Here is a 10,849-nt window from a genome sequence, read left to right on the forward strand (position 1 = left end):
GCCGCCGCCCGCGCGCCTGCACCCCACAGCGCCTCCCAGCCGCACGCGCCGGGCCCGGGGCCCGCGCCGCGGCCCGCCGCCCCCCACCAGCGCAGCCCGCAGCACAGCGCCCGCCGCCCCGCGCCCGGCCGGCCCGCCGTCTTGGCCGCTCGGGCCGCGCGCCCGGGATGCGCCTCGGAGCTGAGCGCCGCCGGCGGCGGCCGCGGCGGGAAGAGGCTCCGCCGCGCCAGGCGCCGCTGCCGCCGCCTCTGCCGCCCGCGTCCGCGTCCGCGTCCGCGCCCGCTGCGTCCCCGCTGCGCCCGGCCACCGCGTCCCCGCGCGCCCTCCCCACGGCAGCCGCGCTGCGCCGCCGACCTTCCCGGGCGCGAGCCGACGAGCGGGCCCGCCTCGCGCACCTCAGCCGCCGCCAATGGGGAGCTCGGCCCGCGACGGGCGGGGCCACCGGGAGCTCCTCCCACGTGCGGGGCGTGGCCACAAGACGCTCCTCCCACCTGGGCGGGGACCCCGGTCGGGCCCACCCCCGCGCCGCAGCCACTGGCCAACGGGAAGGCTCAGCTCACGCGGGGCGGGTCACCCGTCGCTCCTCCCCGTACGGGGCGGGGCTGGGGCGCCCCTCCCCTCGGTGCGGGGTGTGCGTCGGGGGCTGCAGACGCGGCGCGGGTCCCGGGCGGTCTCCTCACGCGGGGACCGCCACCCGCAGGCCCGCTGCGGTCCCTCTGGGGTGGGGTAGGGGGCGGAGCCAGGTAGGGGGCGGAGCCAGGGCCGGGGAGCTCCGCGGATTCGACCCGCGCAAGGGGGGCGGGCCCGCGGGGCTCGCAGTCTCCTCGCGCAGTCGCGCTCAGGCCCGGAGCTGTCCGCCCGGTGGTTCTGAACCCCGCACCGCGGGAGATTCCCCTGGCACTGGACAGGTCCCGGGCACGGGCCGGCGCGGGCCACGCCCCTCCCTCGGGCCGGAGCGCGTGGCCATCATCCACCCCCCCCCCCGCCTGCAGACGCTGCCTCTCCCGTCCCTCCCCCTCCTTCCACTAGTGCAGTAAGTCACACTAAAGGTAAGTGTGCCACGAAGTCACTTTCACCCTGAGATCAAACCCACGGAGGCCGGGAGGGCTTGGCACCCTGCCCGTGCAACTAAATGATGATTGCACACGCTGGGAAGACAGGTTTCTAAGTGTGCCCCGAGTGAAGCCTTCCCGGCCCCGCCCTGCGGCTCCTCCAGGCGCTGCGCGGGATGAAGTCCTGATCATCACTACCTCCCGGTGTTCTTGGGATGCGAATCCGCTGATGCACAAACGAGGTGTTTGCAAAGCGTTTGGAATCTCTGGGAAGGGCTATGCCATGGCAAACCGCTGGTTTAAAGCATCTCTCCGTACTGTGTAAACAGCCCAAAGATGGAGAAGCCGGGACATGGGATCCAACTTGAAAGAGCCAAGGTGAATCAGAGCTGAAGAAGTTAGGTGCAAAATACGACTCCATGGCTCGAATTTAAATCCTGTAATTAGGAATTGAATGAAATCTAGATCCTGCAAGATTTCATGTTATCTACTAAAAACAATGAAATGGGGGAAATTGAACGGTATCAGAGGGATAGAAAGTATAGGAAAGTGTTTTCCCCAGTTATCAACTGAAAACGCAACAACTGCAGTGAAAGAGGTTTGGAAACAATGGATGGCTTTGCTGCCTATAGGAAACAACAAAGCAATACCACCTACGGTCTTCCTCTGCTGAGTTTGCATTGTGGTGGTGCTAATCCCAAGGAAACTGGCACCTTTGTGTTTGAGAGGACCAACCCAAGGCCTGTAGTTCACACAGCAGGCAGCCTTTGCAAGCGGATTAGCTGGTTACAAAACACATAGGGCTGAGAAATCAAAATTGTTACCCGAACTCTTGATTGATAAAAATTCAGTGACTATTTCAGTTTAGAAACAAGTGTTTATATGGCATGTTACTTTGTGTAAACAAGCATTTCCGAACCAGGAAAGTAAATAGCTAAGGACAAATGGACTGCCTCTCATTGAGAAGAGAAAAAAAATTAAACAATTTTTTTAAAAATCATTCCCTTGATTCTCTCTCTTTAGTGCTACATTTTGATTCCCCATCAATAATTTTTAGTAGTAACATTATGTGCAGATAATTACAGAATCCATATTACACTTATTGTGTGTATGTGTGTGTGTGTGTGTGTGTGTGTGTCTTCTGGGGCTTGTACTCAGGACCTTGTGCTCTTGCTTACCTTTTTCTGCTCAAATACTCTGCCACTTGGCCACACCCCCACTTGTAGCTTTTGTCTGGTTTGTTGGAGATACAATCTCACAGACTTTTCTGTCTGGGCTAGCTTTGAGCCCCAAACCTCAGATCTCAGCTTCCTGAATAGCTAGGATTACAGGTGTGAGCCACGAGTACCTGGCCCTTTTCTAGAATTTTGTTTGTTTGTTATTGTTGTTTTTTGGTTAGTCGTGGAGCTTGAATTCAGGGCCTGGGCATTGTCCCTGAGGCTTTTACCACTTGAGCCACAGCTCCACTTCCAGTTTTTGAGTGGTTAATTGGAGATAAGAATCTCTGCTGGCTTTGAATGGCGATTCTCAGTGATTCTCAGATCTCAGCCTCCTGAGTAGCTAGGATAACAGATATGAGCCACCAGTACCTGGGCCTTTCCTATAATTTTTATCTTTGTGTTTGAGACAGAGCCTTATCGTGTTGCCCAGCTTTTTGCCTGTAATGGCCTTGAAGCTGAGTCCTCCCAATTTCTACCTCCCCAGTAGCTGGAATTACACATGTAAACTTCCATGCCAGGCCCGTAGACTGCATTCTGTGGTGGCTATGTCACCTATGCCCCACCCCCTCTTATTTGGAGGCACTCAGCAGTACCTAAACCACAGGGGCTGTGCATGCGAGGCCCTGCCAGCTTTACTGATGCTCTGGGTGCAAGGGTTGCCTGGCATGTGTTTTCTTCAGCTCTGCTCTGCTCAGAAAGGAACCTTCCTTCAAGCCATCAGTATTAATTGTTCAGGGACCAATTAAGCTTCAGAAGTCATACACAGTTTACTGTCATCTGGATTTCCTTCAGCAATCCTACAGTGTAGCCATTCACTTGGAAGAAAGAAGGAAGGAGGGGGCAGTGTTAGAGGCAGGCTCCCCACAGAAGGATTTCTGACCCCATGGCACATTGTCAGTGATGTCATCTGCTGGTGCCTGAAGCATGGGAATGTGCCTGGGAGCCCCTCTCATCACCACGGCTCCCGGATGGGCCAGTTGGGAAACAGCCCGGCTTTCCCATAACTGTTGTCCAATGTGGTTATCATTCTCCTCCTGGGAATGCCACTTAAGGAAGAGACAGATGAGTGGCAGGAAGGTCTCATGTGGGACAGAGAATAGATCATCTGTAGAACAGAAAGCCGGGCCTCTTCCAAGAGTACCCACATCTCTGCAGCTTGCATTCTTCTCTGTTCTGCCAACTGGGATCAGAGGGCTCTTCTTCCTCCCCCACACGCCAGGACTCTTCTGAAGACTCTTTATTGGAAGACCAACCCTGGAGGCTGAAGCCAGAGGCCACAGCCTGGACCTGCTGAGCTTTGACTCTAGTGTCTTAAGCTAGGATGCTATCAGGGTTGAGAAGATGTTAAGTTGATACCATGGAGTTGGGGAAACCTGTGTGCCATGTGTTGCATTCACCAAAGCACAGGGAAAATCAATGCTTTAATAGTTATGGTTTATTTTCATACATGCAAATTGAATGCAAATATAGAAGGAAACTATATATGTAAAGAGACTATATAAAGAAATGTAATGCATTTTTATTCATCACAAGACCTGCCACTCCCTCCCTGTGAAGAGGGGCGGATTTTGCAGATTTGTGACTCTCCCTTCTCCAAGTGAATGAAAGGTGGGTCTTGCACTGCTCCATGGACCCACCAGAGCCCCAAGTACCTTGGGGATTGTGCTTTTCTACCTGAGCACTGACAAGAGCAGTCCTTGGAGGTGAAGGCCCAGCGACCTTCACCCCCTCCTCCACCGGTACTTCACTCCCAGCCTGGGTGGATCAGCTGCCTGACATATGAACGTTTGCACATTCTCAAGTCTGTTCTAAGGCTCTGCAAAGAGAAAGGCAGCATGGGCCCAAAGTAGACACCAGGACAGAAAACAGGCTGTCTTGAGGGAGGGGCACAGCCCAAAGAGGTCACACAGTGCCCACCACCAGGGACGATACTAACAGAGGAGAACATGGGACCATTGCCTGAGCAGGGGGCTGACTACATGTGGAGACTGAGCTAGAGGAGTTGCCCCAGGCTTTTCCACCCTTGGCTTCACCATGCCTGCCAACAAGTCCTATCCTCTTCCTTCTGCTGCTGTAAGGAACTGCCACAAACCCAGGTGCTTAAACAGCATCTGTGCTTTCTTACAGATGCAGAGACCATCATCCAAACAGCTTCACTACACTAAAGTCTGATTTCTTCTAGACTCCTGGGGACAACCCACTGTAGTCTTTCCCAACTCCTAGTGACTGCTGGGATTGGTCCTGGCAACTTGCAGCCCTGCCTCCTGGTGACCGTGTCCCTGCCTCCCGGTGACTACTGTCCCATTGTCCATCTTCAGTTACCCATTCACATCACTGTCTCTTCCGTGCCACGTTTTCCTCCAACATCCTCCAGGTCACACTTATTATTACATGCTGGGTCTGAGAATTAAATTTTACCTTAAAAGTCTTAAGGCCTACAATTTCACAGACAAGCAGTTGGATATAGCAGTCACTTCCATGGAAAACAGGATATCTGGGTCAGTAAGCAATAAAACCACTGTAGCAATGTTGCCTCGAAAGCAAGATGTATAATTATTTTACAGTCTACTGACCTTGAGTTTCTAATTATCATGATTAAAATGCCCACTTTCTATAATTTTATGTTCAGTGATTTAATCTCAAACTCCATACCAATTGGCTTTCCTTTGATAATTATTATTACTGAGGAACAATAATTTTGTTATTGTAGCATTTCACATATAGATATGACAGCTTCCCAGCCCACTGCCAGGTGTCACAGGAGCTCAGGAAGGCCTAGCGTGTATCCTGCCAGCTCTGACTGTGACTGTCATGGGAGAAAAGGGACGCCTGCAGCCCTGTCACTGCCTTCAGGTCAGGTGGTCTTGCGTCTGACCTCAGTTCTGGTAACAGTTGTCCCTCACCCACTCCGCCTTGAAAACTACTGCACAATCCAGGAGTCACAGACTCGGGCCTCCCTGGCTTGTAGGCCAGGGTGGGAGCCTGTCTCTGCTGCCAAAGGACACTAGCTGTGGTTACAAGAACATTCACATAGCCAGGCGCTGGTGATCACGCCTGTCATACTAGCTGCTCAGGAGGCTCAGATCTGAAGATTACAGTTAGAAGCCAATCTGGGCGGGAAAGTCCATGTGACCCTTACCTCCATTTAACCACCAGAAACCTGAAGTGGCACTGTGACTCAAAGTGGCAGCCTTGAGCTGAAGAGCTCAGGGACAGTGCCCAGGCCCCATGACCAAAAACAAACATTCACAAGCCAATTCATGATGAGACACACAAAAGCACTCTACAAAATGCCTTGTGGGTGGTTCCATCCTTGTACAAATGCAGCATGCGCACACCTAGCACAGCCCTCTGCACATGGAGAATATGGTGTGTATGATATAATCAAGTGCTTCTACGTCCACAACAGCCAAACAGCATGAGCTTAAACCAAGCAAGACAGGAAACAATGTAGATAAGAGACAAGGAAACAAGACGCCCGTCACTGTTTGCTATGGCTTGTTGTAGACTGTCCTCTAAAGGCTGCGTGTGGCCAGCTCTGGGAAGTTCTTACTGGGGCTGTCCTGAGGGTGGGTGGGATGGGTGAGGCGGGCAGTGTTCACTGGGTCCTGCTAGTCCCACAGTCCTGCGGCCAGGTCCAGCCTGGACACCCTCCGATGGGTCATATGGAGAGAATGCGAGGCCTCCTCTACTCTGCAGAGGGCTACCTCACGGACAGGGTGAGGGGCTCCTGGGCAGCGTTTCGGGGAAGGTCAGAGTCTGGAGGGTGTAGCTGTGGTCATCTGTCCACATCCTTCCAAATGCTCTCCAAAGCGGTCAACCAGGACGCCACGGGGCAGCCTCGAGACGTTTCAGTTCAGAGCGGTGGCAGGTCCTCCTCCTGTACGTTATTCTTACCTTCTCTGGCACAGACGCAGACCTCCCTTCCGACCTGTGGCTCCCAAGCCCTGCCATGGACAATGCAATGTCTGCCGTTGGCAGGGACTTTCCTCACAGCCTGACCAAAGCCAACATGCATCATTGTGAAGAAACACGGCAGTCACTCGGCCCCCTGGAGACAGCCCGACTGGAATGGAAGTCACGGTTCAGGCCCAGAACGCAAAATCAACCAATAATTGCTTTCATTTCCAAGATGATAAAGTGACAGCCCCCAACCAAAGTCATAACCTGTAGCAGACATTTACTTTGAGAATCAAAATGACAGTTTTCAAAGGTTTTGTCAGTGAGCGGCTCCCATAATCCAGTGCTCACAGAAACAGCAGGGAACAGACTTCAGAACCGACTTTTCGCTTTGCCATTGTCTAAGTTGATTCAGTTTGACCCAGTTTTGCTTTGCTTCAAGGTCAAAAGCACTTGTGGTCTTATAGGCTAAAATTTTCAATATCTAAGGATCAGAGGCACACTCAGGAAACCGCCAATTTAAAAGAAAGCCTAACCTGAATGGATGGGAGCAGAGCAATCTAGATCGAGAAATCTCTTTTATTTTTTAATAGCAAGCCAGAGACATGACCTTTTTGGAGCATTTGTTTTGTGCCAGATACTATGAGACTGAGCATACACATATGTTACCTTACTCAATCCTGACAAAAATTCCATCAAGTGAGATTCTATTCCTCAGATTACACATCAAGAAATAGACTGAGGCCTCACTGATAGCTTCCCACAAGAAAAGAGAGAATTTTCCCACTCATTTTGGCTGGTATTTTTATTTCTTTTCTTTTCTAATGAAACTTGATCTCTGTGCAATAGACCGCACATGTTACACAGCGTATTTTGTTTCAGCATTGTTTACGTCTCTGTGATCACCATCCAAAGCTGGATCAAGGACCCTTCATCACCTAGGGGGCCCCCAGCCCTGCAGGTGACCAGGGATAGGAGTCTGTCACTGGGGGCCAACTTTCATGGTTTTTTAAAAAAAATGTTTGGAATGAGTGGTACAGAAGTTATCTATGTCTGAGGGTCCTTTCTCACAACGTAAGCTTTCTCACAAAGTAAGTTCACACATCCTGCTGCTCATCAGTACTTTGTACCTTCTCATTGCTGACCTCTACTCCATGTATGGCATATGGGCACAAATTACTGTTTGTCCAGCAATTTGTTGATGGACATTTTAGGTGTTTTTTTTCCTTTGCCAGTACTGGTACTTAAACTCAGCTTTTCTTTTTTTCTTATTTTTTCTTATTTATTTATTTATTTATTTATTTATTTATTTATTTTGCCAGTCCTGGGGCTTGGACTCAGGGCCTGAGCACTGTCCCTGGCTTCTTTTTGCTCAAGGCTAGCACTCTGCCACTTGAGCCACAGCGCCACTTCTGGCCATTTTTTATATATGCGGTGCTGGGGAATCAAACCCAGGGCTTCATGTATATGAGGCAAGCACTCTTGCCACTAGGCCATATTCCCAGCCCCTAAACTCAGCTTTTCATTTGCTTGATATTCTTGCTCACAACTGGCACTCCACTACTTGAATGTTCGACACCTCTACCTCAGCTTTTTGCTGAGTCTATCTAATTTTTCTGCCCTGGGTCGCTTTGAACCATGATCCTCAGATCTCAGACTCTTGCCTAGTTTAGTATATTTGAAATTAAGTATTAAGTTCCTATAAGTTCATCCTTCTGAATTGAGACTTACCGTGTGTGTGTGTGTGTGTGTGTGTGTGTGTGTGTGTGTGTGTGTGTGTGTGTGGTACTGGGGCTTGAACTCAGGGCCTGAGTACTGTACCTTAGTTTCTTCCCTCAGCTGGTGCTTTGCCACTTGAGCCACAGCTACACATGTTTTGGTGGTTAACGGCGTCTCAGACTTTCCTGCCTATCTGACTTTAAACTGAAATCCTAAGAGCTCAGCCTCTTGAACAGCTCATTGGACCCACATCCCTCATTAAGACTTACCATTATTTTTATACCTAGTAAGAACTCTAGCAAAACTTACCATCCTTACACTGTTGTTTTTTTTTTTGTTTGTTTGTTTATTGCCAGTTCTGGGGCTTGGACTCAGGGTCTGAGCACTGCCCCTGGCTTCTTTTTGCTCAAGGCTAGCACTCTACCTCTTGAGCCGCAGTGCCACTTCTGGTTTTTTCTGTTTATGTGGTGCTGAGGAATCGAACCCAAGGCTTGGTGCATGCTAGGAAAGCACTCTACCCCTAAGCCACATTCCCAGTCCCACACTGTTGGCTTTTGCGGTTAATATTTCCCTAGTAGACTTCCACTCACTGGCTATCAGAGTCCTGCTTCAGGTGTGCCTCTGGTAATACAAATATGCACAGGATTACCTTACAGTACGCTGCCCTCACCCCTAACTATAGAGTATAGTTCATTTACATTAATGCAGTCACCGATATACAACATTTGAATATCATTGCTATAACCTTTTAATACCATTTGTCATTTTTTATTTGTATTTTCTTTAACCCTCCTTTTATTGTTTCTTCAGCTTTTCAATCTCTGCCATTTGATTTTTTTTCCTTTCCTTTGTTTGGAAATCAGATCTTCATTCCTTTTTTTAAAATGTCATTGTGTGCATGTTTCATAGTTTATTTGAGCTCTCTCCTTCCTACTGGTGAACATATGGGTTGTTTGCAGCCTTTTTCTGTTATACATACTTCTGCTATAAAAGGCTTTTGTTATTTCTATTCTTTTCAGAGCTGTCTCATAATAGCTGTCCTAGATCCTCCAATTTTTATAACCCCTTGGCTATAAAGGCTAAAATTAGACAACATCTTTAAACTCTTCTCAACAGTTCTAAGACCTTAGAAAACTTTAGTAGTGATTGTTATTTCCCCAACTTTTATACCTCAGGCCCCTACCTCTTCTGTCATGCTTTGTGTCCCTTTGTGTGTCCAAGCTGCCTCTGGACTATGTATTTGAGACAGGGCTTCAGTACAGTTCAGGCTGGCCTTTGTCCTGCCCTCCTCCTGTCTCCATCTCCCCAGTGCTGGGATTTCAGGCATGCACCATGGATTACAAAACATTCCTGACCTATCTTCAAGTAAACTTCTCTTTGGCAGTATGTAGTCGGTTGGTCGGTCCCTCCATTGATTCCGTCTCACTTATTGCTGGATGGTTTTGGCAGTCTTGCGGTCGCTGCTCATATGTTCAAGTTCCCTCCGAGGAGCTGGCTAAGCTCTCCGTTGCATCTGCTACTGACCCTCGTAAGTATTAGTTAGCCTCCATAGGTACCACATTCAGTACCCACAGGGACCCCACAATACCCATTTCTTCCCAGGTTCTGTGAGTCATGCCGTAAACTTCATCCCTTGGCTCATTCTCTGCGGAAATACTTCATCGCGTGGCTCAATGTTTATCAAAGAGGATTTGGTCTCCTGAACGTGGTGCCAACATGGGACCACTTTGAGTAAAATATCTCCTGGTGGTTTGGGGCGGCTGCCGGGCCTTGTGCATTCCCACTGGAAGTTCACGTGACAGCTCACTTGCAGCTACGCGTCCTCAGGGGAGAGCTGCTCCCGTCCTCAGCGCCAGATCGAGGCGCTGCTTCCCTTCTGCACACAGAGGCTCCTTTCTGGTTCACTTAACAACATGTTAGCCACCCCACCCCAGTCTCCTTTCCAGGAGATTCCTCACTGGGCAGGGGTTCCAACCCCCACTGGAGACTCGGGGACTCAGGGGGCTCCCCACTTCCAGCAGAGCTGGCCCTGCCCTTCCTTGCCACCCGAGTCTCCTGATTTCCCCTCCTTTCTGTCTCTGTGGATTTCTTACCTTGGTGCCTCCCGACAAGGATGGGCCCTCTCCTTCCTGGGGTTGTTTACAGCACCCCAACTGCCTTACTGACGGAAACAACCGTTCAGCGTTATTTGACGGAAGGACGTCAGGAACTCAGCGATGAAATGCAAACCTCCTTCCAGGCGCCCTGGAACACTGCGTGCAGAACACACATCTCTGCCATGATGAGTCTTCACATGAAACAAGGGGCCAGTTTGTCCTGAATGCACAGTAGTGACGTGTCTAGCATGGGGCTTGTCACAGGCAAAGGAGGTGTTTTTCTGAGTCATTCTCTTGAAGGAACAGTGGGTTGCACTCATGTGAAGGTTAAGGTAGCCTGAGAAAACTCTGTCACCAAGATGAACTTAGGAGAACAGTTTGAAAACATCCCAAAGAAACTAACAGCCAGGCTTGCAGTGCGTGCTCAGCGCGACCCTGCGCTGCCAGGAACGGCTCTGAGCATGTGGAATTGGGTAGCTGCCGGCTCAGGCTTGCAGCATTCAATGCACGTCTGGCAATGCAGTCAGCCCAGGCACTGAGAACAGAATGGACCGAGTCCATAGAAACGCAGTGTGACCCCATCGAGACTCACTCACCCTGCAACTGGAGCTTCAGATGGAGCTAGGAACACTGGCCTGCAACAAAAATAAAATACCATGGGCTTAGATGGAGGTGAGCTTTAGCACCGAGAAAGGACAGCTCACTTGCTTCCTCTACCTTGGGAAATACTCTCTCCAGACCCCACGGAGTTGCGTCCCTCACTTCCACAGGTGAGGAGTGGCAAGAGCTAGGGACTCCAGGGATTGTGTCCCATCCAAACAGAAGGAGGCTGGCAAATCTTTACCTATGACAGAGCCATGTC

This window comes from Perognathus longimembris, chromosome 18 (genome assembly GCF_023159225.1).
Source record: "Perognathus longimembris pacificus isolate PPM17 chromosome 18, ASM2315922v1, whole genome shotgun sequence".
NCBI lineage: Eukaryota > Metazoa > Chordata > Mammalia > Rodentia > Heteromyidae > Perognathus > Perognathus longimembris.